The 23,359-nt window shown below is 45.1% G+C and overlaps 1 protein-coding gene across 1 annotated transcript in view; it reads right to left on the bottom strand.

The window, feature by feature from the left end:
* LCOR (ligand dependent nuclear receptor corepressor) overlaps positions 1-9,415 on the bottom strand; it is an 89,257-nt gene extending 79,842 nt beyond the window's left edge. The window contains exon 1 of the mRNA XM_045023798.1: positions 9,306-9,415. The gene's annotated coding sequence lies outside the window, so the exon portion shown is untranslated. The remainder of the gene's footprint in view (positions 1-9,305) is intronic.
* Positions 9,416-23,359: the final 13,944 nt, after the last annotated feature.

Here is a 23,359-nt window from a genome sequence, read left to right as displayed (position 1 = left end):
TTTCTATCTACCTTACCGTCCATTCATCAAGCCCATACTTATTTAACTTGCTGGCAAGAATACTGTGGGAGACTGTATCAAAAGCTTTGCTAAAGTCCAGAAATAGCACATCCACTGCTTTCCCCTCATCCACAGAGCCGGTTATCTCATCATAGAAGGCAATTAGATTAGTCAGGCATGACTTGCCCTTGGTGAATCCATGCTGACTGTTCCTGATCACTTTCCCCTCCTTTAAGTGGTTCAGAATTGATTCCGTGAGGACCTGTTCCATGATTTTTCCCGGGACTGAGGTGAGACTGACTGGCCTGTAGTTCCCTGGATCTTCCTTCTTCCCTTTTTTAAAGATAGGCTAATGTAGTGCCCTTTTCCAGTCATCCGGGACCTCCCCCGATCGCCATGAGTTTTCAAAGATAATGGCCAATGGCTCTGCAATCTCATCGGCCAACTCCTTTAGCACCCTCGGATGCAGCGCATCCGGCCCCATGGACTTGTGCTCGTCCAGCTTTTCTAAATAGTCCCGAACTACTTCTTTCGCCACAGAGAGCTGGTCACCTCCTCCCCATACCGTGCTGCAGAGTGCAGCTGTCTGGGAGCTGACCTTGTCTGTGTACTTAGAAGGGAAATAGAATTTATTAACAAGAGTATGTCAGGAATGACTTAACACAGAAAGGCAGAAAGCTTCACTTCTTCCCCAAACCTGTGATTATGTAAGTTTAATAGGTCTGGGGGCAAAAGAGGGCTCATGGAAAAACAGGTACATTTTACCCAAACTAGCAGACTTCGTCTTCAGGCGAGAAGATATTGAGTGTTTTGAGCTCTGATGTTTAGTACATAATTGTCAGACTCACATAATTCCCAAATCCAAACTAGTTTCCTCTGGAACAGGACTCTGCACAGGTCCCCACTGAGGACTATTTGCACACCAGATTGTAACTTTCAAACCTCAGCCTAAAATGTAAAAGGAAAAAGGTGCTCCATTTTTTGTCAGAGTTGTGAGCATCTGAAAACAGGTGATTAGGGAAAGTGTTTTGTAACTTTAACCCCACAAAACCTTTACTCTTCAACCAGAGATCCTGAAGTACTTTAGATAGCTGGAAACAGAGCCCTCAACTCCTGTGCTCTAAGCACTAGACACTTCCTTAAAAATTCAAAACAGTGCCCTACTATTACCACTCTCTCCTTCTCCCAACTACTGAAGCTTTAACTCAGCTTTTTATTTAAATTTACCTTTGACCTGAAGGGAAATACAGGAAGTTTTAACCCAGGACTATTTTTTAATCAAGAATGTCGTCACCAATTTAAAATAGGGATTATAATTTGGTAGCTAACATTTATCACCATGGTATTTATAAAAAAAATCCTACCTACCACATGCGCTTATAATTCAGCATGACAGCAAAAACTTGTTGTTAAAACTGTTCAGCGCACAATAAGCATGTAAGTACAGAGTAAGGGAAATGAAAATAAGATGAAGGGACAGAGGAAAAAAGGGAACCAATTAAAACTGGAAGACAAAAGCAAGGATTGAAAACTCACATAAAAGAAACGTAATTACTTACTGTATTGTTTCATATAAATGTAAAAAAATAGAGCTACGTTTCTTAAAACCATGCTAAATTCTTGTCTTTTTAAGGTCTTGTCTAGAATAAAAATTTCAGGGAATGCTACTCCCATCATTAGTCTACCTCTAAAGTTCTCAGTATAGGCAAGACCCAAGACTGTATTTGTCTTGATACAAAGTATTTTAAGGTGGCAGAACATTACTACTAAAGCCAACATATTTAACTAATGTGCAGTGGGGATTTAAAGATAACTACAAGGACCAGAATAGGGGACTAATCATCCATTTTTAGTTATAGCAAACTTACTAATTAAATCAGAAGATTATATTTCTATACATAATAGGTGTTGGGATTTTTTACTAAGAAATAGTGTTAATCCCATCAAAGGATGTCTTTAAAAATCAGAACATTCCATGTTTCTTGTTGGAGCTGTTCATTTAGAAGCGTATAGCAGCTGCTTACAGTCTTGTAAATCTTTACTGTATGACTGGTATGGAAGAGCAGGGCAAGATACTATCTAATTTTTAGAGTATTTTTCCAAGGTGTACAAAAATAGAATAATGTGATTATTTTGGAAATTCTATAGTAAATGGGGATGAAATTTATATTTCACCAACCCCTAGTTAAAATTAAACCTGAGACAAAGCTTTGTGTCCTGCAATGCAATCCTTTTCCAGCCTCACAACACCTCCCAAATTACAGCAACAACATGTATGAAAGTTACTTGACTTAAGATATGGTTTTGTTAATATTTAATAAAGCAAGTTATTTGACCTGGTCCATGATCTGGGGTGAATTTCAGGACTTGCAACAGCCAGGAATGTGGACTCAAGAAGCAGACCACCTGTGTGAGAGGTTTTAAACCAGCTCAAGGTATCTTGCTGTAAACATGTTTTGACCCATTGAGTGATTTTTCATGTTTGAAATACACTTTTGAGGCCAGCGTGGGTTGAAGAGGGCACTTCTGAAGAAAATAATTTCCACTGAGAATGCCTTCTACCTTATGCTACATAGGTTAGCAAATTAAGTTTCAGCATCGCTGAGAGGCAAGAACTTGCCCTCATTTTGCAGATGAGGGAATGGATGCACATAGCTGAAGCAGTTGATCCAGGATCATAAAGCCAATTTGTAGTAGATCTGGGTTTTATTCCTAATTCTAACTCCCAGTCCTGTTCCTTAGTTACATATCATTCTTCCAATCACACTGAAGGTTAAAACAGCTAGATAGCAAGATTTTTCTACTAACTCCACTGCTTAGGAGTTTTTGCTGAAATATGAATAATTTTAGATCAGTATGCCATACATTTCACAAAAAGAAGTAGGTACAGTACGTCAAACTCTGATTATAAGGCAGAAGATCACCGTGATCATCTCTGTCTGACTTCCGGTATAACACAGGCCACAGGACTTCCCTCAATTAATTCCTGTTTGAACGAAAGTAGATCTTTCAGAAAAACAACCAGTGAGGGTGAACCTACCACAACCCTTGGTTAGTTGTTCCAATGATTCATTACCCTCACCATCAAAAATTCATCCCTTATTTCTAGCCTGAAGTTGTCTAGCTTCAACTTCCAGCTGTTATATCTTAATATACCTTTTTCTGCTAAATTGAAAAGCCCATTAGCAATTTTTTGTTCCCTATACAGATACTTATAGGCTTCTTGTTGTTAAACTAAACAAACGGAGGTCCTTATGTCTCTTATAAGGCAAGTTTTCTAACTCTTTAATCATTCTTGGTAGTCTTCTCTGAACCCTCTCTAATTTTTCAACATCTTTCTTGAATTGTATATGCCACACTTAGACAGTATTTCAGTAGCAATTGCACCAACACCAAACACAGAGGTGCTATAAACCTCCCCACTCAATAGTCTCTGTAAACTAGAACTAAAAATGTATTCTAATTACAATTAATAAACATTCTGAACCAAAGCACAGCATTAGAGAAATTCTGAAGGTTAACATATACTTCATACCTGAACACAGTGATCATTTCAGCAACTAATCTAACTAAGTTCTGCCTTTATACCAAGTGATAGCCATGGACTTGTCTACACTGGGGCTTTTGGGGGGGGGGGGAAGGGAGGGGGATTACTGGTGTATCTGCACTAATGCAAACTGTTAGTGTAAATGCATTGCACTGGTGTACAAAGTGATTTGCACCAGTCTGGGTTCCCCTAGTCCAGCGGTTCTCAAACAGTAGGTCGCAAGCCTGGTTTAATGGGGTTGCCAGGGCTGGCATTAGACTTGCTGGGGCCCAGGACCAAAGCAGATGCCTGAGCCCCACCACCCAGAGCCAAAACCCCAGGGCTTCAACCCTGGGCAGTAGGGCTTGTGCTTCAGCTTTGGCCCCCCTGCCCAGGGCAGTGGGGCTTGCATTGCCTCAGGCTTCAGTCCACACTCATGGGGTCATGTAGTAATTTCTGCTGTCAGAAGGGGGTCGCTGCACAATAAGTTTGAGAACCCCTGCCCTAGTCCAAAGGTAGTATAGATGGACTGTGTACACTGTGCAGGGACGGCTTTAGGAACTGCGGGGCCTGATTCGAATACCCAGCAGCAGCCTGGGTCTTTGGCAGCAAGGGCGGGGGGAGGTGTCCTTCCCTCGCTCCGGGTCTTCCGCGGACCCCCTGCCGCCGAAATGCAGCCGAAGACCCAGAGCGAGGGAAGGACAGCCCCCCCCCCCCCCCAAGTGCCGCCAGGTGAGTAAAACAATTAAAAAATTAAAAAGGCGCCTTAGGCGCAGGGCCCGATTCTGGGGAATCGGGGGAAGCGGCCTAAAGCTGGCCCTGCACTGTGGGGTGGGGAGGAGCAGATGACAAAATGTAGGCAAACCCTAAGTTTACACTTTATTCTTACCCATATTCCAGCTGTTGATTAAAAGCAAATTATTCCATGAATTTTCCATCACTACCAGTGATATAACTAATGTAACTCTTCACTAAAAAATAAGCTGCAATTTTGCTTCACTTGTACTGGAACTGCACTAACACTAACAGTCAAATTACTTTCTAAATTGCATAAAAAACCTTAAGATGCCTCCAACTGTCCTATACTTTGAAGCAGCAGTTCATTAGTTCAACCCTATCAGTTGCAATATCACATATAGACACAAAATAAACCAAATATCTCAATGACAGGCAAGACTAGAAGCCATAAGAATTGTTTCAGATATTGTATATTTTCTCTTTATTAGTACTATTGGCTTTTAATGCTTTCCGCTGTATAATAGAAGGAGCATGTAATACACACCTCATAAAACCCATGCTTACATCTTAAGCAGCTAAACTTCCAAATGTCTACTGCTATGCAATCATATTAATATGTAGGCATTATAAAGGTAATAGGTAAGGTAATAATTGGAGATATACCAATCTCCTAGAACTGGAAGGGACCTTGAAAGGTCATTGAGTCCAGCCCCCTGCCTTCACTAGCAGGACCAATTTTTGCCCCAGATCCCTAAGTGGCCCCCTCAAGGATTGAACTCACAACCCTGGGTTTAGCAGGCCAATGCTCAAACCACTGAGCTAACCCTCCCCCCTAAGGAACTTAGGTTGCAGCACTTTCCTAACAATAAAAATGGGAGTAAATTCAATTTAGCATACAAGCTTAGAATCCAAACAGCTAAGTTTGCTTTCAACATTGAAACACATACACAAGCCAAGATACTTCCACATCATAAATTCCAGATCAATTATTCTTATAACTGAAAGCGTTTCTTTCAGGTTACCAATGTAAGACCACTGCTTAAACAGAACTAGTGGGTTTTCCATCTATTTCAAGCCTTGTATAGCAGCACTCTTATAGACTAACTCCTTGACTGAATTACAACCTAGTACTCAATAGGGGGGCCAAATGCATTGCTAGCCTCGTAGTGCTTTCTGGACGTCAGGCTCTGTGGACTGTTATCAAACTTCTCTCTTTTTGGATTGATGCTGCTAATAGAACACTAGTCCACATAAGATTCACTCAGCTACCAAGGTGACAGGTGCTTCAGAAACACCCAAAGTAGATATTTCCTCTTTTTTTCTCCAATAAAGCACTTAGTTCCTATAAAGATTATCATGGAATTATCAAAGCAGAATAAGATTGTGATCACTTAAAAGATCAGCTTCTGAACACAGGCTGTATACAACCCATTTATGGTTGATAAGTTACCCCTACATGTATTTTTGTATTTAAAGTTGGGTTTTACACCTCCAGTGCAATTTCAGTTGGATATCATGAACAGCAGTGAGGCCTTCTACACTTGTAAGAAGGAAAAATAAAGGAATTACAATTTCTATTCATATGAATAGACAGAAATTATGCTAGGCACATGTTAGGAAAAGGGCAGGTCTGAGGTCTCATAAAATTGATCAATTTGAGGTTCAAACTATTTCTGGCATACTGCCATCAAGATAAAAGCCACTTCACACTGTTATACTTTGGACTTTTTACAAAATGTTTTTTGTACTTTAGCTCCAAAAAAACGCATCAACTTAGTAATTAACCATTTCCTCCATAGCCTCTCTTGTAAACAGTCACAGGGACTGGAAAAAACAAACAAACCAAACCACACTTATCAATTCATAAAGGGTGAGGGAGGACCAAGAGGGGACTGAAAGGAACCTATATTACCAATCCCTGAAGAATTTAAGTGCTTATTTTTTAATAAGTTTCTACCACTTATGATTGCTAAGAACATTCTAAATGTGACCCAATGCTATGTTTTCTTTGAGTCTGCAGACAGCTCCATTGCCTCTGACTTCTCATAGCTTTCCCAAGCAGCAGCAGAATGAAACAGGCACGATTTTCAGCAGTCTCATTGAAACCCACAAGATTTGGAACTACAGCAATAGAATTGCCCAGACATTTCTTAGTTTCACTATGCAGCTGTTAAGGAAAGCTCTGAGAAGCACCGGAGAGCAGCACTGAAGCTAGTCAAGGATGATCCAAAAAATTTAAGATAAGGAGAGGAAAGCACTCCGCTCCCTCATACATAGTGCAGCCAGGAAGGAAGAGTATAATGGACCCCCAGAAGCCAGGCAGGTCTGAGGCAAAGGGAGAAGGCAGAACACATCCAGTTGAAGGAGACAGAGGTGGGTCACAGATTCATAGATTTTAGGCCAAAAGGGACCACTATGATGATAAAGTCTGACCTGCATAACACAGGCCATAGAACTTCAGCAAGCTGGTCATCAAATGACAGACATGTTATCCAGGGACTGATCCAAAAGAAAGCTCCTAAGCAGGATCTAGAGACATCATTCTGGTAGAAATCCAAACATCCCCCTGTTCCAGAAGTCAGGAGTAAAGGTGACTTTGTCAGCAGCTAATGAACCTTGGACCTCCCAATTTAATCATCTGTACTAGCCACTAGTTAATAGGATCTGGTATATTCTCGAGCCCTGAACATTTTATTTACATAAAATACACTCACACATGGAGTCGGTGAGCAGGTATATACCAAACAGCTTTGTTAGGATTTTTAGTGTAACACACACTGATGTTTCAAAGCCCACAAACTGAACTAGGATGCTGACCCTACCTCACAATAAAATACATTTAACTCTGTTCAGTAGGAACTAAAGTAAATCGGAAAGTTTCACTACAGATTACATATACTGAGCAATCACTGACATATTATGGACATATTTACATATTGAAAGAATAAAAAAAAAGATGGGCTGTGTTTAGAAAATGTGGGAGAATATATTAAGAATAAAAATATCAATTCAAGGACCAGGCTATAGAATTTCTTAAGGATGTCCTGGAGATACATAGTTTATCCCCCTTAAATTTACTTGCTTCACTATCTACCCAGGGAGCTCAGACAGATACAAACTTAACTTCTCGGTTCTTGCACTTTCTGCTGTTAGTATCTGTATTATGAAAGACCATCTCTAACTGAAAAATGAAGACTGCACTTTTCCTTCTCTGGAGAAGGTTACCCACAAAATGAAAAGGAACTGCTAGACTTTTTTTTTTTTTTTTTAAGAAAAAAATTAAATATGAACATAAGAACAGCCATACTGGGCCAGACCAAAAATCCATCTAGCCCAGTATCCAGTCTTCCGACAGTGGCCAATACCAGGTGCCCCAGAGGGAACAAACAGAACAGTAACCATCAAGTGATCCATTCCCTGTTGCAGTCCCGATGTGACTGTTATATAAGCACTATGTAACAAGAATGTTTACAAGCAAAATTATATGTCCTTTTAACTCTTATGAGGACTATTAAGAGTCAGAATATATTGGGTCCAATCAAGGACTTTACAAATAACCTTAAACAACTCACTCCATTCCTTCGCTCCATAATGTGTCCTTCTTTTACATAGTGATAGAGGGAAAGGTATGTTTTCGTTGGTACTTTTGACTTTGAATTCAAGTCACTCTATACAATGAATAAAGGGACTAAATTCAGAATAAAAATTAAAACATTTTGTTTACAATATGCTGAAGTCACTCTCTCTACATAAGATACATTTGGCAGTTAAATTTCAGGAATTCAATCAAAATCAGCATGAAACAGGACTAGTATTACAGTGCAAGGATAAACAGGCAAATTAGACAAGGATTCTGCTTCAGACACACAGTTGCAGGGCTCTAATGTTAATTTTGAAGTCATTTTCACTCTACCTTTCAAATTTCAAAAGGGTCCCTTGTGCAAGTGTCTAACACTGAGTTTCACATACACCAGGAACTGTATCTGCTGCCCAGTAATTTATGTTAAGCAAGGGAAGCAATGCGATCGGAATGAATAAGACAGGTAGCAGAGTCAAAGCAGATTGAAGACAAATTGAAAAATGACAGAAGAGCAGTTTCTTCTAGGCTAGAGCTAATCTTCGGAGGAACTTCCAGTTTTGCTAAATCTGATTTTTAATTCAATGGCTCCTCCATTTCTTGCAAACAAGTAATGATGTCTCCCCACGGAACTCTGAAGGAACTCACTACAATTCGGGGTAACGTGGCAATCAAGTTCGAGACCAAAGTTTTACAAGCTCCAAGAGCAACACACTATGAGGGTTTTTTTCTCCATGCCAAAATAAACACATTTCAGCCTTCAGCTGCCCCCAAACACTGGGTGCGGTCCGCAGGAGGGTGCACGGGAGCCGCACCCCCAAGGGGACCATAACAAAAATGAGTGTCCTGGTCCCGTGAGCGAGCCGATCGGAGGGCGGGGGTAGCCGAGGTAAGGACCCCGCTCCAGCTCTTCCCGAAGGGGGGGGATCAATCCCGGGGGAAACACGTGCGAGCGAACGAGTTTCGGGCTGCACGGGCGGTCCCGCGGCGGGGGAGGAAGGGCAGCCAAAGGGCTTCGCCTGGCTGCGGCCGGAACCCCGTGGGGGCGTTAGCTGCAGCGGCGAGCGGCGCCCCAGGCCTCCCCCCACCGGCCCCTCCTCGACAAAGGGGTCCGGGAAACGGCAGCTGGGAAGGTCCCGGCCTGGAGCCGGGCCGGGCCTGCGGAACCCGAGGTGTGGGCGTTGGGGGACGACCCTCGCCGATGGCGGCGGGGGCTGAGGAGCAGAGAGGCCGCGCCCCCGGACGCAGGCTGCGCGGGCGGCCCAGGGAGGAGGCCCCAGGCCGGACCGGCCCCGGGTGAAGGAGGGGGCGGGCGGCGCACGGAGCTAATCCGGGCGGGAGAGGCCGCGGGGGGAGGGGCGCGCTGTGTCTGCGAGCGGTGGGGGGAGGGGGGGACGGGAAGGGGCGCCGCGCGGCGGGGGGAGCGGGCGGGGGCTCCCCCTCCCCGCGCCAGCCCTCACCTACACAGTGAATGAGCTTGTGTCGCCACGAGTCGAGCTGGTGGCGGAAGCCGCGCCTCTCAATGGAGCATTCCTGCCGCCCGCACGGACTCGCCATCTTCTGGGGGAGGGCCCCGCACCGGCACGCCCACGGCCGCGGCTGGCCACGTCATCGCGCCACGCAGCGCGCGTCACGGCAGCGCGTCGCGCCCGGCCTGAGAGGGGCGGCCTCCGCCCAGCGGGGGGAAGGGGACCCGGAGGCCGAGGGATGGGAGGCCACGTGCTCACGCGCGCCCCCGCTGCCATGGAGACGGAGCGCGGCGCCTTGCCCTGCCCCACCGGCAGGGCCGCGCTATGGAGGCCGGGGCTCCTTCCAGCCCACCCCGGGCTTCGCGCGCTCCCGGCTCCCCGGGCACGTGCAGCGCTGAGCCCCGCCTCCGGGCCGGCCTGGGCAGCCCCCGGGGGACAGCGGAGAGCTGGGCAGGGCAGGGGGCTCGGCTGCCGGGGCACCGCGGAGCACATCGGCGGGCCAGTAGCCGCGGTGACACGGCCCCAGCGAGCTCCGTGCCTCCCAGCTCCCGGCTTCCTCCCGTCAGGGCCGGCGAGCCCCCTGCTCTTCGCCGCCCTCCGGGAGGGAGTCAGCCCCGGCAGTGGGAGGCAGGCTGCAGGCTGCCCCCGGTCCCACCGCAGGAGCTGCAGCTCGGACGCCCCCGCTAGGTTGTGTAAGTGCCCCAGAGAGAAGTGACATTGACTCCTGGGCAGTACCTGAGTTCCTAGAGTGTGTTGGCTCTGGGTCTGGGGGCTCGCCCCGCGCTGTCATAAAACCACCTCCGCCAGGGGAATAGCTACCGGCGCTGTAGCGTTAGCTATGCTGCCACTGCCAGCACTGGACTTTCCTTCACTCCGGGGTGTGAAAAACCACACCCCTGAGCGAAGAACGTTTCAGCGCTGGAAGTGGCAGTGTAGACAAGGCCTATATGTATTCCGGGTTTGGTGCACGTCTGCCCCATGCACTCGAGATCAGAATCTTTCGGCAGCAGTGTCCATTGGTCTGCGCCTGTGCTCTGCCTACCCTCATTCCCCATCCCCAGCTGAGGACATAAAGCGAGGAGCAAGATCGACCGACCCTCAGTTCCTTTGCTAGTATAGAGTCCAGATAGTATTAGATTCCATAGTAGGAGGGAAGGAGGGTGGGTCATGGAATACAATTAGACAAAACATCTTGAAGAACTCGTTACTGTACAGCTAAGTAACTTCTTCCTTTGAGTGCTTGTCCATGTGTTTCCGCTTCTGGTGATTCCCAAGTAACCTGACAAAAGGAGGCAGGTGGTAGGAAGCTAACTAAATAGACTTCAGCACAGCCCTGCCAAATCTGGCATGAGAATGAGATGCCTCTACTACCAACATCTAATAAAAGTATGAGAGGTGTTCCATTTAACTGCCCTATACATGTCAATTATGGGGGCACTTCTGAAAGAAGATGTGGAAGCTGCCTACACTCTGGTGGAATGAGCCCTAACCTGACCAGTAATCCTTGACTAGCTATTCTGTAGCAAAATTTAATACAATCTGAGTCCCAGTTAGGTAATCTTTGGGTTGAAATCCCTTGATCTTTGGATTCTTCACCAAAAGCAATGAAGAGCCTTGAGGAGACTCTAAATGGCTTTGTTTCATGCAAGTAGGACAGGTCCTAAAGATTTCTAACGAGTGGAGTGCAGCCTCCCCTGTGGAGGAATGCAGTTTAGGGGAATATACTGCTCCATGTATAACGTACATGAAAATCTCAAACAACTTTTGGTAGAAATGTATGATGTGGTCCGTGTGTGTGACCATATCCTTATGAAAAGTGGTGTGTGGAGGTTGCACTACAAAGGCCTGTACCCTATGGGCTGAAGTGATCGCTACTATAACAGATGTCTTCATAGATAGAGGTAATAACAAGCAAGTAGTTAACCCCTTGAGGACAGTGTTTCGGTCCCAAGGAGGTGAAAGATCTTGTATTAGTGGAAATAGGTGCAGAAATGTTGAGTGGGGATATTCAAAGTGAGACCTAATAAACTCCTGTGGTACTAAACTAACTCTAGATGGCACAGGGGAGCCAAGTTTCCTAGCATGTTGTACTTTCCATGGTAACCAGTAGGGCCATGAGTGGGAACCATACAGATAATTAGCAGGTGGCCAGGGCGTATGGTTCCAAACCAAGGGGTCCTGTCTGAAGTCCCTGTGCTTACTATGACTCCTATGCCTGGAATCCCTATCTGAGAAATAGGGATCATAGTGTTGTGATCTAGGATAGTATGTGGGAGAGTCCCCTGTACTATGCTCTGAGGCAGAGGAGGGGAGTTAAACTTCCTTCTCCCGGAGGGTGGGAAAAATTATCTTCTGGGAATCTGAGGGCTCTGGCATCATGGAACCTGATCAGTGCTGAGTCATAGAGTTTAGGACCTGAAGGAACCTCCTGTATCTCATAGGCCACCCACATAACCCAAAACCCATATCCTAAACCCAACAACCGAAAATAGACCAAATATTACAGCTTGCAGCTATGAGAAACCATTATGTGCCACACAGAGAGAAGAGGAGGGACCAAGGTACACTAGTGCCCAAGGCCCCTGCAATGGCAGGGAAATAATTAAGTGGTATCCAGATAATCCTGGCAAGTGGCCAGCACCCCACACTGTAGAGGAAGGTGAAAAAAAAACAAAGTCACTGCCAATCTCAAAGGGGGAGAAATGCCTTCCTGACTCCACATATGGGAATCAGTCAGATCCTGAGTATGTGAGCAAGAACCAGCCAGCCAAGCACCTGAGAGAGAGAATGCTCAGCACCACCTCAGAGCAACTGCCCTCCCTATCTTCAGTGTCACGGAGTTCCCAGGCGATGCTCTGGAACTGCTCCCCACAAAACCAGACAGGACTTTGGGGAGCCTCCTCTCCCTTGGAGCAGACGGTCTCCAGGGCAAGAAGCTCACACAGCTTCACCTCCTGGGTCTCTCCTTAGAGCATTCAGCATCTTCTGCCCCTCCGTGCACTTCCCACAGTGAGTCCGCCCCGGCGGGGTCCTGGGAAAGCCACAGGGTTCTGCACCCCCACTTCACAGTCAGACGTGACTCTTAACCAGCCAGTAAAACAGAGGTTTATTCGATGACAGGAACACTGTCTAAAACAGAGCTTGTAGGTACAGAGAACCGGATCCTTCAGCCAGGTCCATTCTGGGGCCCAGTGAGCCAGACACCCACATCTGCCCTCACTCCTCATCCCCAGCCAGCCCCAAACTGACACCCCCTCCAGCGCCTCCTTCTCTGCTGAGTTCCTTTCCCAGGCCAGGAAGTCTTTGTTCTCCCACACCTTTAGCATCCCCTTGCAGGGGGAAAGGGCCTGGCCATTAGTTGCTAGGCGACAGAGGATAGGCCAGAAACTGAGGCACCCACACAGTATTCAGGGGAAACATTAAGAACAGTCCCACTTCGTCATATCCAGTGTCCCAGCTCCAGCTGTGGCCATCTCTGATGTTTCAGAGGAAGCAGACACAAACAAACAAAAACAGAACACATTGGGATGGAGGGGAATCCCTTCCTGACCCTGCAGGTGGCTGGCTGAAGCGTTGAAGCATGATCTTTTAGGAACACAAGACATAATCCAGAAGTGAGCCCCAGGACTGCTGAGCCTTGCCCTCTACCATCACAAACAACCCTGTCATACAATTTCACTCATAAATATGTCCCCTTCTGTCTTAAAACAAATTTAGTTCTTTGCAATCACAACTCCTCTTGAAAGGCTGTTCTAGAACCTCACCCCTCTGATGGTTAGAAATCTTCTGATTTCTAGCCTGAATTAGTTCATGGCCAGTTTGTACTGATTTGATCTTGTGCCACCATTATCCTTTAGCTTAAATAGCTCTTCAAGCTCCCTGGCGCTTTCACCCCAATGTAGAAAGCAATCATCTCCCCTCTCAGCTGCCTTTTTGCTAGGCTCAACACACCAAGCTCTTCCAGTCTCCTCTCATAAGATAGGACCTCCATTTCTCTGAACTTTCGAGTAGCTTTCTCCGCACCTGTTCCATCTTGAATTAATCTTTCCTGAATATGTACCAGAAATGTACACAGTATTCCAAATTAGGTCTTACCAGTGGCTGTACAGAGTGCCATTAATACTTCTCTCTCCACTGGAAATGTGTCACCTAATACATCCTAGGATTGCATTTGCCTTTTTCACAGCCGCATCACATTGGCGGCTTAGATTCATCCTGTGATCAACCCACATTTGCTATTTTATTTATTTATTTATTGTATTTATTTCACATACCCAGGTCTCTCTCCTCTGTTGCTTCCAACTGATGAGCTCCCATCTTGTAGTAGAAATTCTTCTTATTAGAACTAGGTGTCTGACTTTACACTTTCTGCTATTGAATTTCATCCCATTTCTGTTACTCCTGTCTTCAAGATCATCCAGATCTTCCTGTATAATATTCTGATCTTTCTCTGTATTGACGATGCCCCCTGCCTTTGTATCATCAGCGAATTTCATTAGCACACTCCTACTGTTTGTGCCAAGGTCATTCATAAAAATATTTAATAAGATTGGTCCCAAGACTGATCCTTGAGGAATTCCACTAGTAATCTTCCTCCAGTCAGATAGTTCACCTTTGAGCAGAACCTGTTGCCTTCTCCCTTTTAGCCAGTTCCTTGTCCAATTTACAGTGCTTACCAATCACTATCTTCTCTAATTTAACTCAAAATTTCCCATGTGGAACCATGTCAAATGCTTTGTTGATGTCCAAGTATAGTAGATTTACTGCACTTCCCTTATCTAAACAAATCAGATATTTTCTCAAAGAAGGAAATCAGGTTAGTCTGGCATGATTTACCTTTGGAAAACCCATATTGTATTACATCCCCTTTACTGTTTACCTCCATTAATGTAATTATTTCCTTCACAATTGTTCTAGGAAGGTCGGTACAGAAGCTGACACTACCAATGCCATTATTTTCACAGAAGAAGATAAGAGAGAATCAGGCAGAGCTAAGACAGTTAAATCCACCACTGCGGTAAATCTCGGTACCAGTAGTAAGAGGTTCAAGACAATGGATGGCACCAGAAATGTTGGCACTGGTACAGAAAATTCCGTAATTGGTTACCACAAGAGTATGTGACCATACTGGGGACTCCATACCAAAGTCAGAGTGAACATTAGGCAGTACCGGAGTTTTACTAACAGGGAGTGCCAGTGCGACATGGATCACCCCTGAGCTGTCCTTTCAAAGTAAAGAGAGGGGATTTATCCCTTGCTGTCTTAGACCGTCTTTGGAATGGAGACCCACATCTGTGTTCCTTAGGGGAGGGGTGCTGTGACCTACCCTTTTCAGACTTTACAGGCACAGCAGCAGGGGATTGCCTGTAAGCACTAAAGGGTGATGCAAAAATAGTGCCTGCTGCAATGCTTTTAGAAGAGGAATTTGCAGAACTCATCTGGTCTTGTTTTCCTGTGTCAGAGGCAGAACTCATGGACATGTCTTATCGAAACATTTTAAGCAAGCATCTGTCACTTTCAGGGACTGCTTGGAGAACGAGTATCCATCATTAAGAGGAATTGCAGCCTCACATGATGAATAATGCTTAAAACCAAGGGATTTCTGGTCAGTCATAAGACTGAATTCCCCTTACCAGGTGAACAAAATAGAAACAAGGTAAAAAAAAGTCACCCAGCTAAGACTTATAAAAAAAACTGTCCTAGGGCAGCTACCTGTATATACAAAAACCTTAACTAGATCGTAAGTGCAAGAGACAGAAACGCTGCTCAACATTGTGTCTTTCAGCCATGGGTAGTAAGAAGGAACTGAGGGTCAGTTGGCCTCGCACTGACCTTTCTGCCCTTGGGTAGGTGGGGGCATGAGGGCATGCAGGGTGGAGGCATGGAACACAAGACACTGCTGGCCAAAGGATTCTCATCTTGAGTGCAGGTGCACCACAAATGGAATACTACAGACAAGAACCGATGCTACTACCTCACACCATGACTAATCACTACTTTAGCAAGTAGAGTTTACTCAGTGAGGAAGAGGGAATAGTTCTCATACATTTTACCTGCTTCTTAGTAACCTCCTCTGCTGTTTTCTGATCCTCTCACTGCCTAAATCCAACCTGCTTCTCATCCCTCTGTTGCCTCCCAAGGTCAAACAGCCCCTCCCAAACTGTCTAATTCAAATCCATTCCTCCATCACTGTCCAAAATGTCATAACTAGCTGGTTCCTCACTTGGGACTAGCCCCTTGCACAGTTATTTAAAATCATCAGTCACCCCTGCTGAACCTGTCAAATCCAGTCCTTCCTAACCGTCACTCCCCCTCAAACCTGCTCTGTTCAAACCACTGGTCTCTCCCCATGCCAGTCTGCCCAGTTTAAACTGTCACACTCATCCTAGCCTACCCCCTTCATACTCTTAACTCCCACTCCAGTCACCCCTCCTAGCATGCCCAATTCAAACTGACATTCCCAACTGTCACTTCTCCTCCATATCAACTGCCATTCCTAACAACTGTTACACCCAAGTGCCACTGCCACCCCATTCCAATGGCCATTCCCAACAACTGTCACTCCCCACCCAATCCCACCTGCCATGTCCAGTTGCCACTCCTGCTCCTAACCTGCCCCATCCCAACTGCCAATCCCAACTGTCACCCCCTCATCCCAATTGCCAATCCCAACTGTCACCCCCATCCCAATTACCAATCCCAACTGTCATTGCACTCATCCCAGCTGTCAATCCCCGTCCAGATCAAACTGACAGTCCCAACTGTTATCCCCTCACTCCATCTGCCAATCCCAACTGCCACTCCCCTCATCCCAACTGCCAATCCCAACTGTTATCCCCTAACCCCATCTGTCAGTCCCAACTATCACTCCCCTCATCACAACTGCCAGTCCCAACTGTCACTCCCCATCCAGTTCGAACTGCCAGTCCCAACTGTCACTCCCTTCACCCATCAGACAATCCCAACGCGCCCCCCCTTATCCCAACTGCCAGTCCCAACTGTCATCCCCTAACCCCATCTGTCAGTCCCAACTGTTATCCTCTCATCCCAACTGCCAATCCCAACTGTCACTCCCTGTATAGATCAAACTGACAGTCCCAACTGTCATCCCCTCACCCCATCTGTCAGTCCCAACTGTCACCTCCCTCATCCCAACTGCCAATCCCAACTGTCACTCCCCATCCAGTTCGAACTGCCAATCCCAACTGTCACTCCCTGTATAGATCAAACTGACAGTCCCAACTGTCATCCCCTCACCCCATCTGTCAATCCCAACTGCACTCCCCTTATCCCAATTGCCAATCCCAACTGTCATCCTCTCACCCCATCTGTCAATCCCAACTGTCACCTCCCTCATCCCAACTGCCAATCCCAACTGTCACTCCCCATCCAGTTCGAACTGCCAGTCCCAACTGTCATTCCCCTCACCCATCAGACAATCCCAACTGTCATCCCCTTTATTCCAATTGCCAGTCCCAATTGTCGCTCCCCTAACCCGATGTCAATCCCAACTGTCATCCCCTCACCCCAGCTGCCCATCCTAACGGTCATCCCCAACCCCATCTGTCAATCCCAACTGCCAATCCCAACTGTCACTCCCCATCCAGATCAAACTGCCAATCCCAACCGTCACCCCCCTCATCCCATCTGCTAATCCCAACTGTCACTCATCACCCAGTTCAAGCTGGCAATCCCAACTGTCATTCCCTCACCCCCTCTGCCAGTCCCAACTGTCACTCCCCTCCCTGTTCAAACTGCCAATCCCAACCCCAAATTGCCCAGTTCTATCTGCAACTCCCAATCTCTCCCCTCCCAATCTGCTTCTTGCAATCTCCACTCTCCAGCCTGCCTGCTTCCAACTGGCCACCTCAGACTTCCTGTATCCCAACTACCACAGAACTTTCTTGTTCCAACAGCCCACCCCGTGCCCTGGCTAAAGGGGTAACACCCAAAACTGCCTGCTGGCTAGCCCACTCCACGGGCACCTGTTCCACATGCTTTCTGCCCTCTGGATTTTGCAAAGGGCCCCAAGATGTTAGCTAGCATGGAACTTTTGGCTGCTCTCCAAATGACAGTATCCCACTGGAGCTGATCAATGTGCTGTCAGCTAGCCTGGCCTTCCTTCACTGTGCCCTTGTCTTGGGGAACAAGAGTCCAGGAAGCCAAACCCCAGGGAATATTTCAGTTTGGTTCCTTGGGGGGTTTGGTTATACAAGGTGCAATTTAGTGGGGCTGTTCTGCATGGACCTGACTGGACTTTCATCAGGCTGGAGTCACAGCATCTGAGAATTGCTGAGACAGAATGGGGAAGAACTGGTTCCAAACTAAGCTGTTACTTGTATGTGGTACCAGGACCTAGGGAATTCAGCAGTGTACTGGTTAAAACAGTACACTGAACACTCGTCTGGGTTACCTAGTACCTTGGCTGAAGGACCAAACTTCAAGCAGTTTGTTTCTGTATTTTTATTAGAGCTACTTTCTACATTTGTGTCTTTGATAAAAGCTCTCATGGAAGCAGGGCTTTGGAGCGGAGCCCGGAGCAGCTCCAGAGCAGTGGAGCTGCAGGTTTTTGCCTGAAACTGGAGTGGAGCCAGAACACAGCTCCAAAGCCCTGCATGGAAGCCTCATGTGCCTCAAGCAATGATTCAGAGAGGAGGTAGTTTGATATATAAGGGAGGACATTCCAGATGTTGAAAGCAACCTGGAGCAAGGAGGTTAGAGGTCAATGGGGAAAGGATACTAATGGAGCATGTAGGAGAGAAATCATGGTGGAGCATAGAGAGCAGTAAGGGGGAATAAGAGGAAACAATATCAAAGGTGTATATGTGAGCTGAGTCATGCAGAGCCTTGAAGATGAAGACAAGAATCCAGACTTGATACGGAAGGTGAAAGAAATGACTCAAGCAGAAAGTGAAACATCCTCGCATTGGTAGGTAACCTCATTCACTTCCTTCTCTCCTGGTGAGTATCATTAACCTCTTTTGCCTTTTACTAGACCCAGTGCAAAAGTCTGCTGGGCACTATGCAAAATGCAGAAGAAACCATCCCTTGCCCCAAGAAGGACACAATCTAAACTGAAGGACAACACAGAACATACTGGGACACCGAGAGGAAAGGTCTGTCTTGGAGCATTTGGTTCTGTGTATCCACAGTTTTGGTTTTGGTGGTGGGAGGAAAAGATAGTGGATTTGTTCTCCTATGCTGGGTGTAACTGGAACCTCACTCTAAGCACAGTCAGTCCTTCACATTGCTCTAGGATGAATTTTGGCTGTTTTGACCGCTCCACTGAATCATCTTCTGCTCTGGCTCTTTGGGGAATGTGATAGTGAAGAGGGGAAGCTTATGGTGTGACTTGAAGATGGTGAGGCGAGGACGCTTCCTTGGGTTTCTTTAGTAGATTACCAGAGTCTTGAGAACTCTCTCCTGCTCCTTCAGTCTATATGTGGGTTTGCACAAATGTAGAGTGCTACAGTCCAATAGCTGCTATTGAGGGTCCCACAAGGAGAGATGATCTAGGTGTGTCAGACTGTGTATTGTATGAGAAGCAAATGCAGGCTGTTGGAGCACAGACAATATGCTGTCTCTCCAGCTCCTTTCACTCAGGCCTTGTGTAAATTAAGGTTTTAGCCATTAATATAACTAGAGTTGGTCTGAAACCAGAATTTCCACTTCATGGATATAAGAAGGTTTTGTTCCAAATCAGCCCGAGAGGTCAAAATTTCACAATTTCCTGTAGAACAAAAATTGTGCCTCCTCTGAAATGTTTAATTTCAATAACGTCAATTCATTTTGTTTAGACTTTTATATTACAATATTAAATATATCAATATAAAGTAAAAATGTTTCATTTCAGCTTTCTTGTTTTGATTCATTTTCTGTTATAGTTGAAATTCAAAGGTCAAAAACAGTTTTTACTTTATCAAATGAAAAAAATTATTTAAACTTAACAAGAAAGTTGAAATGACTCATTGTGACTTTTTCCTGTCCAAAATTTCATTGAAATTGACACATTCCTAAAAAATGTTTAGATTACAATGAAAATGCATTTCCCGACAGAAAATTGTTCAGCCAACTCTAATTGCCCTGATGGGACTATGCCACTGCAAAACTTTAATGTAGACAAGGCCTTAGATTCATAGATTTTAAGGCTAGAAGATTCCATTTGTGATCATCTAGTCTGACTTTGTGCACAAAGGCCAGATAATCTCATCCATTGAGGAATCTGCATCAGACCCATAATTTCTGGTTGATGTATAGCATAATTTTTAGAAAATGATATCTAGACTTCATTTGAAAACTTCAGGAGAGGGAGAATCCACCACATCCCTAGCTAAGTTGTTCCAATGGCTAATTACCCTCCCTATTAAAATTCTGCACCTTATTTCTAGTCAGAGTTTGTCTAACTTCAACTGCCAACCATGGGATCTCACTATGCTGCTGTCTATGAGATTCTCCTCCTTCAAATCTGTCCTCAAAATTCTCCTTTTCCATGAGGCCTACAAAAAAACATGACATTGGTTAGGCCCCTGGAGTGCTCAGACCACTACCTGTCATGCTGATCAATCCTGTCTCGTTTCCTTGCACTTCCTCCCGCCCCCCATCTCTCTGTATCCATCTTTATCTCCTGTCATATACTTGAATTGTAAGAGAATTGGGTCAGGGACCATCTCTTTGTTCTGTGTCTGTACAGTGCCTCACACCATGGAGTCCTGGTTCATGACTAGGGCTCCTAGTCAGTATGGTAGTGTAAATAAATAATAATAATTAGAGTAATTTAGAAATTAGTTGGATTTCAACTATCCCCATATTGACTGGGTACATGTCACCTGAAAATGGGATGGAGAGATAACATTTCCTAAACACCATTATTGACTGATTCTTGGAGCAGCTAGTCCTGGAACCCACAAAGGAAGAGGTAATTATTGATTTCATCCTAAATGGGGCACAGGAATTAGTCCAAGGGGTGAATATAGCTGAACTGCTCGGTAATAGCAACCATCATGTAATTAAATTTAATATCCTTGTAGAGAAACCCGTCACAGTAGCATTTAACTTCAAAAAGGGGACCTACACACAAAATAAAGAAGCTATTTAAACAGAAATTAAAAGGAACAGTCACAAGACTGCATGGAAACTTTTTAAAAACACCATAATAAAGGCTCAAACTAAATGTACACCCCAAACAAAACAAATAACAAAACAGTAAGAAGAACAACAAAATGGCACCATGACTAAATAATAGAGTAAAAGATGTAGCTAGAGACAAAACGGCACCTTTTAAAAACTGGAAGTCAAAGCCTCCTGAGGAAAAGAGGATAGGAACATAAACTCTGGCAAGTCATGTGTAAAAGTATAATTAGGCAGGCAAAAAAATAATTTGAAGAACAGCTAGCAAAAGACACAAACTAAAAGCAAATATTTTTTAAGTACCTCAGAAGCAGGAAACCTGCCAAATTAATCAGTGGGGCCACTGAATGATTACGGTGCTAAAGCAGCACTCAACGAAAATAAGACCATTGCAGAAAAGATAAATGAATTATTTGCATTTGTCTTCACTGCAGATGATATGATACTATATATACCTGCCCCTGGAAATTTCCACTACTTGCATCCGACGAAGTGGGCATTCACCCACGAAAGCTCATGCTGCAAAACATCTGTTAGTCTATAAGGTGCCACAGGATTCTTTGCTGCTTGATGATATGAGGGAAATTTCCACACTTGAGCCATTCTTTCTAGCTGGCAAATCTGAGAAACTGTCCCAGACTGAGGTGTCAGTAGAGGAGGTTTTGGAACAAATCGATTAATTAAACAGTAATACGTCACCAGGACCAGATGGGATTCACCCAAGAGTTTTGAAGCAACTCAAATATGAAATGTCAGAACAGTTAACTGGGGTATGTAACTTATCGCTGAAGTCACCCTCTGTAGCACATGAATGGAAGATAGCTAATGTAAGGCCAGTTTTTAAAAAAGGCTCCAGTAGTAATCCTGGCAATTACAGGCCAGTAAGCCTAACTTTAGTACCAGAAAAACTGGTTGATACTACAGTAAAGAACAGAATGACCAGGCATATATATGAACATACTATGTTGGGGAAGAGTCAATACAGCTTTTGTAAAGGGAAATCATGCCTCACAATCTATTAGAGTTCTTTGAGGGGGTCAACAAACATGGCCAAGGGTGATCCAGTGGATAAGGTGTACTTGGACTTTCAGAAAGCCTTTGACAAGGTCCCTCACCAAAGGGTCTTAAGCAAATTAAGCAGACGTGATAAGAAGGAAGGTCCTCTCATTGATCAGTGACAGGTTAAAAGATAGGAAACAAAGGGTAAGAATAAATGGTCAGTTTTCACAGTGGAGAGAGGTAAATAGTAAGGTTCCCCAAGGATCTGTATCGGGATCTGTGCTGTATAACATATTCATAGAAGATCTGGAAAAGGGGGTAAACAATGAGATGGCAAAATTTGCAGGTGATACAAAATTACTCAAGATAGTCCAAAGCTGACTGCAAATATTTACAAAGGGATCTCACAAAACTAGGTGACTGGGCAGCAAAATGGCAGATTAAATTTATTGTTGATAAATGCAAAGCAATGCACATTGGAAAACAATCCCAACTGTACATCCAAAATGATGCAATCCGAATTAGCTGTTACCACTCAAGAAAAGATCTTGGGGTCATCGTGGATAGTTCTCTGAAAACATCCACTCAATGTGCAGCAGCAGTCAAAAAAGCTAACAATGTTAGGAACCCTTAGGAAAGAAATAGGTAAGTCAGAAAATATCATAATGCTACTATAGAAATCCATGGCATGCTCACACCGTGAATACTGCATGCAGTTCTGGTGGCCCCATCTCAAAAAAAGATCTATTAAAAATGGAAAAAGTACAGAGAAGGGCAACAAAAGTAATTAGGGGATGAAACAGCTTCCATATGTGGAGAAATTAAAAAGACTGGGACTGTTCAGCTTAGAAAAGAGATAACTGATGGGTGGAGGAGGGTATGATAGAGGTCTATAAAATCATGACTGGTGTGGAGAAAGTGAATAAGGAAGTGTTATTTACCCCTTCACATAACACAAGAACCAGGGGTCACTGAATGAAATTAATAGGTAGAAGGGTTAGAACAAACATAAGGAAGTATTTCTTCACACAATGCACAATCAACCTGTGGAACTCCTTGTCAGGTGATGTTGTGAAGGCCAAAAGTATAACAGGGTTCAAAAAAGAATTAGATAAATTCATGGAGGATAGTGACAGGTTTCAGAGTAGCAGCCGTCCATCAATGGCCATTAGCCAAGATTGTCAGGGATGCAACTCCATGCTCTGGGTCAGGGTGACCAGATGTCCTGATTTTATAGGGACAGTCCCGATTTTTGGGTCTTTTTCTTATATAGGCTCCTATTACCCCCCACCCCCAGTCCCGATTTGTCACACTTGCTGTCTGGTCACCCTATTCTGGGTGTCCCTAGCCTCTGATTGCCAAAAGCTGGTTCTGGATGACAGGGGATGGATCACTTGATAATTGCCTTGTTCTGTTCATTCCCACGGAAGCATCAGGAAGACAGGATACCAGACTAGATGGACCATTGGTCTGACCCAAATTGGCCATTCCTATGTAGAACTCTTCTCCCCACCTAAGTACTTACAGACTGCTGCTGTGCTGAGCACCAGTGGTAGCTTCTTTGTGAGTTTCTTGGTGCAGTGTCTACACTGGCACATTACGACACTGAAACTTGCAGTGGTGTAAACTTCCCCCAAGTGAGAGTTGCAGCGCTATAAAGTGCCAGGGTAGACAAGCCCCAAGATAGAGAGAGTTGCAGTCCAGCCAGGATGACAAAGGCGCGACCCACCACGGCCAGTACAGAGGGGTGGGGAGATTTCAGAGGAACCCACCTGCACTAGGTAGAACTCCCCAGCACAGGATTCGAACTGTCTTTGGGTGGGGTCACAATTTGAGCTGAAACTTTAGCATTGCTCCTTTCTCCCCAGTTGGTGCGATTTACCGTTGCTGCTGCCCTCCTTCCCTGTTTCACGCATTCTAGTG

This window comes from Mauremys mutica, chromosome 7, assembly GCF_020497125.1.
Source record: "Mauremys mutica isolate MM-2020 ecotype Southern chromosome 7, ASM2049712v1, whole genome shotgun sequence".
Classification (NCBI taxonomy): domain Eukaryota; kingdom Metazoa; phylum Chordata; order Testudines; family Geoemydidae; genus Mauremys; species Mauremys mutica.
Note: the sequence above shows the minus strand (reverse complement) of the source record. Positions and strands in the feature narration are given on the sequence as shown.